The sequence below is a fragment of the Lissotriton vulgaris genome, chromosome 6, assembly GCF_964263255.1.
Source record: "Lissotriton vulgaris chromosome 6, aLisVul1.2, whole genome shotgun sequence".
Lineage (NCBI taxonomy): Eukaryota > Metazoa > Chordata > Amphibia > Caudata > Salamandridae > Lissotriton > Lissotriton vulgaris.
This window is the reverse complement of record NC_141694.1, coordinates 1,372,076,622-1,372,090,368: the sequence shown is the minus strand read 5'-3', so window position 1 is coordinate 1,372,090,368 and position 13,747 is coordinate 1,372,076,622.

Sequence of the window (13,747 nt, the reverse complement as noted above, 5' to 3'; positions counted from 1 at the left end):
ATTTTAACTGTATATTAGATGTGCATTTAGATAGATTATAAACTCTACTCCCTCACACGCCCACAGTATGCAATGCGAACCACTTAGGGCAGAGGTTGTCTCATTGGTTCCTGGTCGATGTTTGGAAACCCTTCATCTATTGGATAGGGAATACTCCTTCTACTACCCCTGCATGAGCTGCATGCTCACTTAAATGATATTGTTTGCCCACCCACATTGAAACTCCTACCTAATCATGTGGGCCATCTAGGAAAAACAGTCTCTGATCAGTACACAGGCTTTTAGAAAAAGAACCACCTGACTCGCCTTATACTGTGTGTCCTGTTTAGAACTAATAGAAAGCATTTGATATGCTAGATTGGAATTATATCTTTGCAGTACCCTGGTGATTTGGCTTTGCAACCAGATTATTATTATTAAGTGTATTGCTTTACTTGCCTCCAACTGTGAAGGTAAAAACTAGTCAACTCATTTTGGATCCTGTACAATTACAAGAGGCATTAGACAGGATTGCCCCCTCTCACCACTTTAATTTGCACCTGCAAATTAGCCCCTTTCTAGGCGCCTGCCTGAACTCAGTAGAGATTGGGACATCCCAATCGCTAATGAGACTCATATAGAGGCTGTCACTTTTTGACTCACTGGTACCGGTATAGTAGTCCTTGAAGATATCTGACGACATTTCTCAGGTGAAACTTCCCTCCTTCCCTCTACTACAAACCCTTTAAATGATGGGTACTGTTAGGAAACTAATCTCTTAGCTTATCTGAGCTATCCCTAACCTAATTGATAATCCAATAATGCATTTACAGAAAAATTTAATATTAGAGTTGGGTCGTAGATTTATACAAAAGGCATAGGTTGCATTAATAGCAAACCCACATAAACTCTTGGATAACAAGAGGTTCCCATGTATTCAATTTGACACCCTGCACTCTTCTACTTAACACTTGCACTCCTAAACAGGAGGCACCCTACTGTGTACTCTCAAATCAAATCAGGGATATTTATTGAGCGCACATATCACCCAAAGGTCTCATGGCGCTGTTGGGCAACTCTGACTTTCTGGCTAGAGAGAATATCTTGCTGGTTTAATGATAGAACAGCCATGTTTTTAACTCCGCACGGAAGTAGTTGAGATCAGTGACAATGTGTAGGTGAGGGGGCAATTTGTTCCAGAGGGTGGGTGCCAAGAAGGAAAATGATTTTTTGCTATTTTTGGCAGTACGGACTCTGAGAGGGGTGTGGAGAAATCTATTACTGGACCTTAATGGCCTGCGAGGCTGGTACCAGCTGAGTCTCTTGGCCAAGTAGCTGAGGACCTACCATACATAATCTTGTGTGCCAGGCAGAGAGTTTTAAACCTGGTTCTCTTTCTTACAGGAAGCCAGTGGTATTTTGCAGGACCTGTAGACTGCACAGCAGATCATCATTTATTGGTGTCAGAAAAGTATTCCCATAATCCATCCGGCTGATGATCAGTCCCTGTACTAGAGGTTTCCTAGCTTCTATTGGGATCTATTTAAAGATTTTATGCAAGCAGCGCATGATGCCAAAGTAGGTGCCTATCGTTTGGATAACCTGGTTCTTCATTTATAGTTGGACATCAATTAGAATACTAAGATTATACACTGCCTGCCTAGGAATTGGACAGGGGCCCAGTTTGGGAGGCCACCAGTCTTTTGACCAGTGCTCATGTGCCTAGCCAAAGAGTATCACCCTGGTCTTGTTACCGTTAAGTTGCGATGGTTAGTGCTCATCCATCTGTCAGCGGGCAACATGCGGTTAAAAAAGCATGTTTTTGTGTCCATGGGGTCAGGACCAAGGGTGATCAGAATCTGAGTGCCATCGGCGTATGACACTACATGACGGAAGCCAGAAGGGGAGTGTACAAAGTTGATCGAGGGGTGAGGGACGCCGTGGGATGCCCAGATTCGTGCTGCAGCCAAAGGACGGGTCTTTGTGCACCTACCGTCCGCAGTTTCTGACCCTGTCTGGCCGTTGTACCCCTCAGTTGCCCCCGCCACTTGGAGACAGGATCCATAGAACGAGCGGTCGGCTCGCAATCCACGGAGAGCCGGCACCGCTGGGGCGGCAGGCCAGGACCACCGGAGGCAGGGGGAGAAAAAAGTGCTGGGTCCCCCATCGGCCTGTCCAGATACCGCTGAGCAGCAAGGAGCTGCATAGCCTCAGTGCTGAATCCCCCAAGGCATCCTCGAGGCATTCCCCTTCCTTCTGTGAGGCACTGGAGACTATTACAGTGCGGCCTCAGCGAGGATCGAGGCGGCCCTGCCCCAACGCTCCTGAAGGCTCCTGAAAAACCCACGAGACCTAGTGGGTTACAGTAGATCAAGGAAATGCCGCCAATGACTCTCTGCTGCACCTAGAGGACTATAAAAAAGCCCTGAGTCCCCAGCAGCGAGGGGAGAGCCAGTACACTGTCATACGGCTGGGAGACTACAGATCCCAGTATCCTTTGCGTCCCAAGTGCTGCCAATGACTCTCTGCCTGCACTGAGAAATGTATCGCCACATTACCCCGCCATTCAGCAGTGGCAGGTCTCGCAGCCCAAGAACCCACTAAGCTTCCCCCCGAGTGCGCACCAACATCTTCACGCCCGGAGGCGCATGTATCTAAAGGCCAGCGGGCTCCAACAGCGCAGCACCTGGCACAGGAGCTCTTTCTCTATTTGCCACCACCGCCAAGAGTCAGCTTTTCTTGAACTTAATTTTTGGGGGCATCGTGGTCATAGGAGCCGCCACTGCAAAGAGTCACAGGGGCCATTTCAGTGTGAGCGGACGCCGGAGGGAAGGCAAACTACATCTCCTAGCGTTCCCTGAGGCGCGCAAGCCACTGACGGCTGCTAAGAGCGCCAGTAGGCGCCTAAAAGGACGCTTGGGCTCCGTCGTAGCCAGGAGGAGGCAGGGTGGGGCCATCCCCTTTCCAACGCCGCACCGGTGCTCCCAAGGACTCGGTCAGTGACATTGGAATCTTATCTGGTGACTTCATAAGTCCAGACATATCTTTACATTCCCATTGGGTAGTTTTTCTTTTTTAGGGGTACTCAGAGTTGAACTTGTAACATGACATTTTTTTTCTTCTTTTTGTGGTATTATTTGTGGTATTATTGTTTTTAAGGCAAGTTTGTGATATTGTTTTAGTGCTGTAATTATGGGGAGGCGTAGGATACAGGTAAATCAGGACGGGGCTTTAGGCAATGCAAAAGCAACTGTAACTACCATGGATGCCTTCCTGTCTAGAGCTGCTACATTGATAGACAGGGAGATTGACATGGTAAATAGACGCCTATCTAGATCACCTCCTAGTGGCCTTTTACCTCTATTGAATGGGTTATTATTCAGCTAAATAATTGTCCTGATGAGGTTGGAGGTACCATACATACACAGGGGGGGGGTAGTGACATTCAAGAGGTGGCTGTGCTTACCCCTGTTTTGGAGTCTCAGCAGGACGCCCCAGCTATGCCCTTGTCTCCTGTTGTTATTGTGGCAAATAGGCAGGAGGCTGTCCCGACACATTTTAGCGGAAATGATGGGGAAGGAAGGGCGACCTCTACTACATATACAGGTGTTACCAGCTACAATAATCCGCAGCAACAAGTGGTGGGTGCTCGCTTATCAAATGGGAGTACAAAGAGAAAAGGCAAAACAATGGGCAGCCAAGCCAAAAAGAGTAAATCCAATACAATGTCAATACCAGCAGCAGAAACTAGGTTATCACCGACACCAGTTCCTGCTGCGATTGATCTCCCATTAATAGAAGCATTTAAATCCGCACTATGCAGCATGTTGGAAGATAAACTTCGCCCAATTATGATTAAATTACATAACATTGAGCAAAGTATAGCAGATCAGCACAATATTTTACAATCTGTTCAAAATCGAAGTAGTGCTGTGTCAGCCCCTTCTGTTTTAAATAAAGAACTCCCGAAGGTACATATAGACTGGATATCTGAAATCTCTTGCCCTCAAATTAATTGTGCACCTGTTGTTACAGATGTGAGTCTTAGCTGCCCAGGAGGGCTGAATGACAAGGCTCCTGATCGTTTAATAACAGATGGAGTGCAGGCAACAAAGCAACATTGTGCAGCTCTTAGTGTAGTAGGAATGAACAGGGGCATGTTGCAGGGGTACCCCAATGATGTACAGCAGAAATTACCTATAATTGATCTACCGCCGCAATCAACACCGTTGGTGGCTATCTTAGGGAATGTGCCGCCTCTTCCAATGAATACAAAGGAGGACTTTTTTCAGATTAAAAATAAGGTTACACATTGGCTGTCTGCAATGTTGATGCTGGCCCTGCAATTGCACACAATATTATTATGGTCCGTTGAGTTGCTTGGCTTGGAAGCTCTAGGAAAACTAGGGAAGGGGACTGTATTGTTGTGAATTTTAATAATTCTCTGTCCGTAGAGAGATTTTTCTGGGAGGTAAATGCTAGTCCAGCAAAAAGGGGCCAAGGTATTCAGAAACTACCATTGGGATACTTTTATAAGGTGATGAACCTAAGACAGATTAATTTGAATTCAGCACTTTATACCTGGCCTCAAGAGTTGGTGAAGATGTCCAGTACCGGTTCATTTAACCCTTGGGTTGAAAGGCATAATTTACAGAGGAATTGTCATCCCTCATCCATTGTAAAGGGGCCAAATAGATTCTCAGCTCTGTCAGGGCTGAATGACTGTGATTGACTGAGTAACATCTCAGACCTCTTAGAAGCAATGGGCCAGATACCTGCACCTGCTGATTCTATTTCTCCAGATGCTCGTTATCTAGATAAAATACCATCAGAGATACCTACTGTTGAGTTATCAGAGGCCATAACTGATGCAGGGCCAACAGCACAGGAGCAGCGAGTAATACCAATTTCCGTGCTACTGGAGGATCTCCCTATTGTAGTTCAGGGGACCTATCCAAGATAGAGGACTATAATGTCCTATTTTGCAATATTTAGGGCTGGCAGAGAAGATTGTAGACCCACTATGGGTGCAGTTCATCAGGCATTTCTCAGTGATTTGTCTTCGGGAGACTTGTATGGTAAGCTGCAACCTATTTTTGGAGGGGTATAAAGCTTTTTTTTGTCCCAGCAGTCCCAGCAACTAGTGGGAGAGCCAGGGGTGGTTTGTTTATTTTTACGTCCCTGTCCCTGAAATGTAGGATTAAAGATATCTCCTCTGCCCATAGTGATTTCCAAGCGATTGTTTTAAGGCAAGGAAACTCTAGTTTATGTTTGATTAATTTCTACAATGCAGTATATAGACAGGGGGTTTGTAAGATAATCCAGCTGAATAGTTTTGTCAAACAGAATTGTGCCCCCTTTAGAAATAACCTTATGATGGCAGGCGATTTTAATGTTCACCCGTGTGGGGACCCTGAATCCATTAGTATGGGTGATATGGGCTGTGCAAGGATCCGGGGTCTTCACTTTGAGCATTTGCCACCGGGAGACACACTTAACGATCTGCTTGACGAATATGACTTGTCTTCTGCCATGTGTTTTGTAGCACCATTTTGAAAACAGATGGTTCCGTCTTTTAAAGATCGCAATGGTGGATCTTTTATAGATCATATTCTGATAGATCTTGGAGGCGCAGCCCCTGGGCAATCTGCTGAATGTGGAACAAGGATATGAGTAGTTCTGTAACTGGGTCCTAGCCGCCCTTGATTCTCTTATACCAATGCGCTGGTCGAAATGCCACGCTAAAACACACAGCCCATGGTATAATGATACTCTTGCCGAGCTCAAGAGAACGTGCCGGCAAGCTGAGAGGGCCTGGAGGAAATCCTTTGATCCCACTTTAAAATCTCTGTATTTTGCCCAGCTTAAGATCTATCACAGGGCAATCTGCCAAACCCGGGCCGCATACTATGCTTCTGAGTTTCTGAGCAGCCCTAACCCATCTAAATTAATCTTTAAGGTTCTCAAAGACCTTGTGGGGAAACGGGCCACCTCGTTAGAAATCTGCACGGACTCTCACTGTGAAAGTTTGGCATCCTTTTTCGTGGAGAAGGTGCAGGCAATCTACCGAGGATTTATGCCATCTGTGCCCGGTGCTGAGCCTACTGGTGTGATGGCTACGGTCCATGAAACTCTGTCCTCCCTGCCTGTTATGTCTGACGAGGCTTTTGACACTCTGAGCCTCAAAATTAAATCTGGCTCTCCATTAGATCCGCTGAAGCCAGAGCTATTTAAACTTCTCCCGCCCCTTTGTCGTGAGCCTATATTGGATTTGATTAATCTATCACTCACTGCGGGCGTGGTCCCTTCTTCCTGGAAGCAGGCAGTGGTCAGCCCCATTTTAAAGAAGCCTAATCTGGGTCCCCTGCTACCTGAAAACTATCGTCCCATCTCCCTCCTGCCCTGGACAGCCAAGGTCACTGAGGCACACGTGAACTCCATCTTGTCTGCCCACCTCTCTCGAAATAATATTCTAGACGAGAGCCAGAATGGTTTTCGTGCACAACACAGCACCGAAACTGCACTGCTCTTTATGACTGAGCACTTGCGTACGGTGCTGGATGCAGGGCAGACAGCGGCGCTCCTCTTGTTAGATTTGAGCGCCGCGTTTGACACGGTGTCTCATGACATTTTGATGCGGCGTTTGGAGGAAATGGGAATTGAGGGGACGGCTCTCCAATGGTTTCGCTCTTTCCTTTCGGACCGGTTTTTTAAAGTGGCTATTCCACCTGGTCAGTCCTCCTTCCATCCATTGGGGCTGGGAGTGCCTCAGGGCTCTGCGTTGAGCCCCACTCTGTTCAACTTATATGTGAAACCGCTGGCTGCAGTCGTCAGACAATGTGGCTTAACCATGACATCGTATGCCGACGACACGCAGCTGGCGGTGACACTCAGTGGGGACCCTGAGGTGAATACTCCCAGATTCCGCGCAGGACTCATAGCCGTGGCAAACTGGATGCGCACTAACTGCTTGCAGTTAAATGCCAAAAAAACGAGGTCCTGATCCTTGGGAAGCAGGCGGAACTCTGGGGAGACCAGTGGTGGCCTCCAGAATTGGGGGTGACTCCCATCCCAGCTGCCGAAGTTAAGAACTTGGGGGTTTGGCTGGATCCCACACTCTCCTTTACCAGCCACACAAAGAAGATTGCAGCTACCTGTTATGGTATTCTGCGAGGACTGAGACCAGTCCTCAAATTCTTCGACCCCCCTACTCGGCAACTGGTGGTCCAAGCCTCCATCCTTTCCCGGCTGGACTATGGGAGTGCGCTGCTGCTTGGAGTGAATCAGGCGGAGGCGACTAGGCTGCAAAGGGTGCAGAATGCCGCGGCGCGTGCCATCGTTGGCCTTCCTAGACGGTGTTCTGTTTCTGCAGTCTTGACCTCTCTTCACTGGCTGCCGGTCAGACAAAGAATTAAATTTAAGGCTCTTTGTCTGACATTTAAAATCTTGAAACTTTCCTCTGCTCCAGCCCTTGCGAATCTTGTTTCCCCCTATGTTCCTACGCGGGCTCTCAGGTCGGAATCTCTTCATCTGGCGGTTAAGACCAGGTTCAGACTGAGTAGGATGGGAGGTCGTTCCTTTCGAGTTCTAGCGGCAGGATTGTGGAACTCTCTCCCTGTCCATATTCGTGCCCTGAACAGCCTGACTCTTTTCAGACGCGCCATAAAAACTTATCTGTTCCCTACTGCTGACTGATTCCCTCTCTTTTCCAGCATCGATTTGTTGTGTTGTGGCACTTGATCAGGCACCAGGACGCCCCTTTGCTGGGGCAGCTGTTCGCCTAATAAAAGTTATTAACATAACATAACATAACATATCTACAAGCATTCAGCCCCTTCTACTAGGTTTTACAATACTAGAGAGTGTGTGCATTTGGGAGGCAATATATTGATAAGGCAGGACAGGGTAGTAGAACCACGCACCCTGAAGCTTACTAATGGTAGGCGCCGCCTTAAATGGGCCCAAGTAACTCCATCTCTTTTTCACAAAAAGGTCCGTGAATTTTGTGCGGCAGAACTTATCTATTGTGAGGAACCTGGGGCCTTATTTATGAAGGCCTTGCGTCAGTTTTGCGCCGCTGGTGTGTCACTTTTTGTAACGCACCAGCGGTGTAAAAAATGCGCCTTGTTGCGCCGTATTTAAAAAGTGACGCATCTAGGTAGATGCGTCACTTTTTAAACCCCTGCGCCACATTATACCTGCGTCAGGTATAATGTATGCAGAGGGGGCGTTCCACCGCAAAAAGCCTCGTAATAGTGACGCAGTGAAATCTATGAGATTTCACTGCATCACTTTTAGGACGCTGTTGCGTCAAAATCTTGCGCCTGCCTCACAGCAGGCGTAAGACTGACGCAAGCCCTTTTACATGGGGCTTTACCCATGTGAAAGGATGCATTGCTGGAGTTGCGTGACTTTTGTGACACACTCCAGCAATGCGTCACTTTTGCGCTTACAGATACGTCAGAAATACTGACGTATCTGTAACTCCTTGCGACATGATGCATCATACATTAAATATGACGCATCAGGAATGTCGTAAGGAGTGTGCAGTGAAAAGAGACGCATCGCTGTTTTCACGCAGCGATGCGTCACTTTTCATTAATGAGGCCCCTGATTCTACTGCTAAGGGTATTAATGCTTTTAAAGGGATTGTCTCCAAGGTTGGAGCATTGTTATCAGTCCCAGCACAAAGAAGGTTGGGAGACGACCCAAAGTAGTTTGATCCATTATGCTCCAAAGCTGCTAAGGATTTAAAGGCCACTTTGAAAGCGAGTCCCTGGAATCAATCCCAGATTTGTATTCTCCGTACTAATTACAAAAAGATATTGGCTAATCGTAAGTTGGAACTGAAGGAGGCGACTTGGCGGAAACTCCTATAATCTTCCACATTACGTAGCAGCTCTAGATTCTGGAGCATTGTTAATAGACCTCTCTTTGAAAGGGACCGAGCCGAGGATCTGGGCACTAATATAAAAGAAGAGGAATGGGTGTCCATTTCAGCTGTATTTTTAAAAGTGCCTCAACCTTACCTCGGTTGCAACCGAGAATTCAGGAAAAGGACGCTGTTTTTGTATTCACCCGAAGAAATGTCGAGGAATGTATTGTCAGTCTCTCATGTAATAAGGCACCTGGCCCAGACGGCATTCCACCGGACCTTTTTAAATCTAATCCCTCTCTCTGGGCATCGATTCTGGTGGCAGTGCTCAATGCTGCGGAGAAGGAAGGGTGTCCAGAGTCATGGGGTAGCTCCACAATCGTACCTGTTTTTAAAAAGGGTGATTGTAACAGCACTATGAATTATAGACCGATTTCCCTTATCGACTCCGTGGTTAAGGTTGTCGGTGGAGTCGTTTTAAATAGTTTGACGGCCTGGACAGAAGAAAATAAGGTTCTTTCAGATATTCATTATGGTTTCCGCCCAGGTCATTCTACTCTGGCGCAATGCCTTAACCTCTATCTGATCCTCGGAAAGTACACTGTTGCCCGCCAGGGGACAATCTACATGGCTTTCATGGATCTCTCCTCTGCTTTTGACTGTGTCAATCGGGGGAAGATGTGGCAGTCCATGAGGGCCATGGGGGTGGAGGCAAATTTGGTGGACTTCCTGATGGATTTACATAGAGACACTAAGGCAAACATAAGATTCACCCAGGACCTGAGGGTTTCTGGGGACCTTAGAACAGAAAGGGGTGTACGGCAGGAGTGCATACTAGCCCCGTTTCTTTTTAACCTTTATAATAATGATCTAGATGAAATCTTGGTAGATATGGGGGCTTATTTCCCATTTGTGGTATGCAGTGGACTGCCCATCTTGCTTTATGCAGACGATGCAGTTCTCCTGGCCCACACAACAAAAAGCTTACAGATTTTGCTCGACACTTTCCGTAGGTTTATGGACGAACGTGATCTGGCCATAAACAATTCTAAATAAATACAAGTTGGGTTGCACCCCAAGAAGCAGTACTCCTTTAAGGTAAATGGAGAAAAAGTACCTATAACATCGACTTTCTCCTACCTGGGTGTTTTATTGGATGACCGCCTGGGCTGGGGTCCTGTACTTAGGATGAAAAGGGGGAAAATGTCTAGGACTAACGCTGCAATCTTTAACTTCACTACAAAAATTGGCAAGCGCCCGATAGTGGCGATGATAAAAATCTATCAAGCAAAGAGTGTAGTGATTGCCAGTTATGGTAGCCAATTGTGGGGATATACAGGTCTAGAGGGTATTCAGGTGGTAGAAAATAACTTTTTAAAACAGCTGTTGGGAGTTCCTAAAGGGACCTCGAACTTAATAGTTCACAAAGAGACTGGTCTAACATTTATTGGTGATATTCTGGCTATGCGCCCACTGCTTTTTTGGCTCAATTGCTTGCTCAATTGCTGGTTGAACGAGGATCTCAGCCTTACCCAAGAGCTAATGAAAGAAATTTTGAGCCTGGATCACATGATTGAAATACCATGGTTAAAATACCTAAAGGGTTGCTTTGGAGAGTTGGGACGTCCGGACCTTTTTTCAAGACCTGATTGTATCACTAGATCCGATGTGGCCTTTGTCTTTTATTTTGTGAAAAAAACGAATAAGAGATCGATGGAATTTTCCAAATACAGCGTCCGCAAGTATGTGATGCTCAAATCCACTCCAGATATGGAGCCATACCTGTCGTGGCCTCTGTCGTCTCAAGAGCGGTTTTTACTAACTATTTTCCGACTTGATTATTTCCATTATTTCAATCTTTTACTTGCCGTACCGAAGGGGTGTCACGAGGACAAGTGTTAGCACCCTGTGGCTGCAACAGTTTGTCTCCACAGGATCTGCTGCACTTTGTGTTTTTCTGTAGTTTTTATGATGCCCCTCTGAGGCTCTTCTTAAAATCATTTTTAAAATAGTGAAATTTTAGCCAGGTTCGCCCCGCTCTCTATTTTATGCAATTATTAAAGCCACAGTGTATACCATTTGTAGTTGTTTTTTTTAAATCTTCCTTAAGGTACAGAAACTATATGGATCCCTGAAAAGTGGCTTATTGTATTTAATGAAATGACTTTTTAAACCTTGACGATGTTATGTTCATATTTTTTTTTAATTTGCTATATGTATCGGGATATTTGTATAATATGTCTGGATATGTATACTTGTGCTTTCTTTATATTTTTAAGAATGAATTGCAAACTTTTGATGGCTTTCTAACATGTAAACCGAATAAAGTATTTTGATGATGATGATGATGATGACACTACATGAAAACCATACGATCTGATCACCCGGGCCAGTGCAATTACTGTCATTCGACTGGTGCGGATAGAAAACATATGATCTGATATTGTCCCTTGGTTGCTGGGTATTGGAGATTATAGCAAATTCTTCAGCTGTTTTGGGTAGAAGAAGACTACACAAGCCAGAATGTTACATACTGGTCCTTATGCCTACCCATACACTTCAAAGTTGGTGCTAGATTCTTGGACCTTGTCTTTCCAATGGTGCAAGGCCTATTCACTTTGCATTGAAAAGCCTCCTCATTACCTGGGAAATCCCACTGGCATGCCTCAGTAATCCGCTGGGCTGAAATAGGATCAATCTCTCTATGGAGAGAAGAGACACGGAGATTACGCTGATGCCCTATTGCGAATATCTGGAACGATTTTGTGACTCCATTCTAAGATCTGATCAGTAATGACACCAGACCCCTTGAATAGGAATCCATCTAATGTACAACTACACCCTTCCACTCTCTTTTCTTTTTCCTTTTCATTCTGTCAACATACTTGTAAGGCACACTTTTGTGATGCGGATGCCCTGCTAGCACATATGTCTGTCATGCAAAAGGCTCTGCAGTCCTATAACGTTTCTCAATTTACATAGCCGGTTGCCTTTCTGTGCAGTGTCACTCCTATAAACTCTCTTGGGGTGTGGAGCCTTTGTTCTCTCTGCTTACTACCCTTGCAGTGGGTGCTATTGGTCCAGGTACGTCTACTTATCTTTTTTTTAATTATAGTTCCCATTTTACTTTATCCGCAAACTGTTGTTGATTATGCACACCTACTGTATTTCTACCATAGATGTGCTTTCTACTGGCCCTAAATTACTATATTTATCTGTATACTTCTGCACAGATGTAATTGCATAGTATATTTAGGGCTTTCTGTACCACTGTTTTGCTATTATTGAAAACTAATTTCAAATAGTTTATAAAACAAATGGGCCGAGGGAGATTAGTTTAGCTCAGCACAAATTTGAAGAGGTGGATTTACATTTGTTTCTGAAATGAAAGGATGTAAAGTTGCGTTCTTAAAGTACAAATAGTAGAGAGTCCCACATTAATGTTGTGGCCCCTGGGAAAGGTTCAATTTGCTCTTTGGAGGGTTTAATAGATTTTAACTCTGGCGCTCCCAGGAGGGGTCTTTCTTCACTTTAAAATCATCTGCGACATTTTTCTTAAGATCACAGATACCCATGCAGCTTTGAAATTCCCTGTCATTTTTGTTTTCGTCCCTACAAACTACTCGTCTTTTTGGGTTTAACCTCATGTGAGGTAGGTGACCTGTCCCTGAGACTCCTCTCAAAGTGCAAGTCTGCAGTGCGCACGTTCTCTATAACAATGCTGCAACTTGGGTTTCGCTCCTGTAGTATCTGAGGAAGTCTACATCAGGCATGACCACCCTTTCCCAACACGTCACAGGGTGGAGTGTAGTCAGTCAGATTTGCTGATTCCACCCAACTCTGTGATGAACTGGGAAAGGGTAGGAGACCTCCTTGCTGACTACCGACTCAAGTAGCACAGGGCCTAGACCTTAAGCTCCGGGCCTGCATTTATACAGCGAGGCTCCTCTACATCACAAGAGGGATGACCCAACAGGTGGCAGGCATCAGTCACCAAACCTGGAAGGTGATAGGCCCAGCAAAACCTCTGAAAGCCAGCACATGTGCACTATTGTCTGTGAAACGTCCCTGACTGCTGGTCCTCACTCTGAGTGAGGACAAGGGACTGACAGCCTGGCTGAGGAACTATTAGCATTTTTTTCTTCAACGTATTTAGACTTTCCAATGAAATCAACAGGTCGCGGACAATGGAGGAGAGGTGGATCGCCATCGTTCATAGGAACGAGCCATCACTGCAAACATCATATCTCAATTGTGCATGCTTGCCCTGTGACTGTGTGATCCATAAAAACACAAGAAATGCACAGACACACACACACACACAACATAACATACCTATTAATATGAGAACCGTCCATTTACCATAATGAAGTATGTAATTACTATTCTAATATCATGCACTCTTTGATAGTTGAGAAGGTTATAAAGCAGACCTAAGCAAATCTAACTACATTTTGGTTTTTTGTTATATTTGCCCGAAAGTACCGAAACAGACTACTGCAACCAGTCCTCACAAAGACAGTGTTTATCAGGTTGTGACAAGGTTAAGGGAACTCCACGGCAGTGAGAGGTGAACCTTAGGAGGAGCACCACCTTTGGAATAAGTGTGACTACAGGGGGTCTCCCCTGGCCCTCCGCCAGTTCGAGTTTGACTACTATATGAACTCGTAATTGTACCTCGTGCGAGGGGAATTTCCTCCACACGGAAGAATATCTATGTGTTTTGAGCCCCGTTAATTGATGAAGAAAAGGTAACAAGGGGTGTTTCGACTGAGACTGGTAGAAATCCTGTTGACAATTATGGCAGTTTAAGGAGGCTTGTTAGGAGTATCTAGTTATCTCTAGACACGATCATCCTTCACTAGTTTGATCCTGGCTGGGGAACCCTTTAAT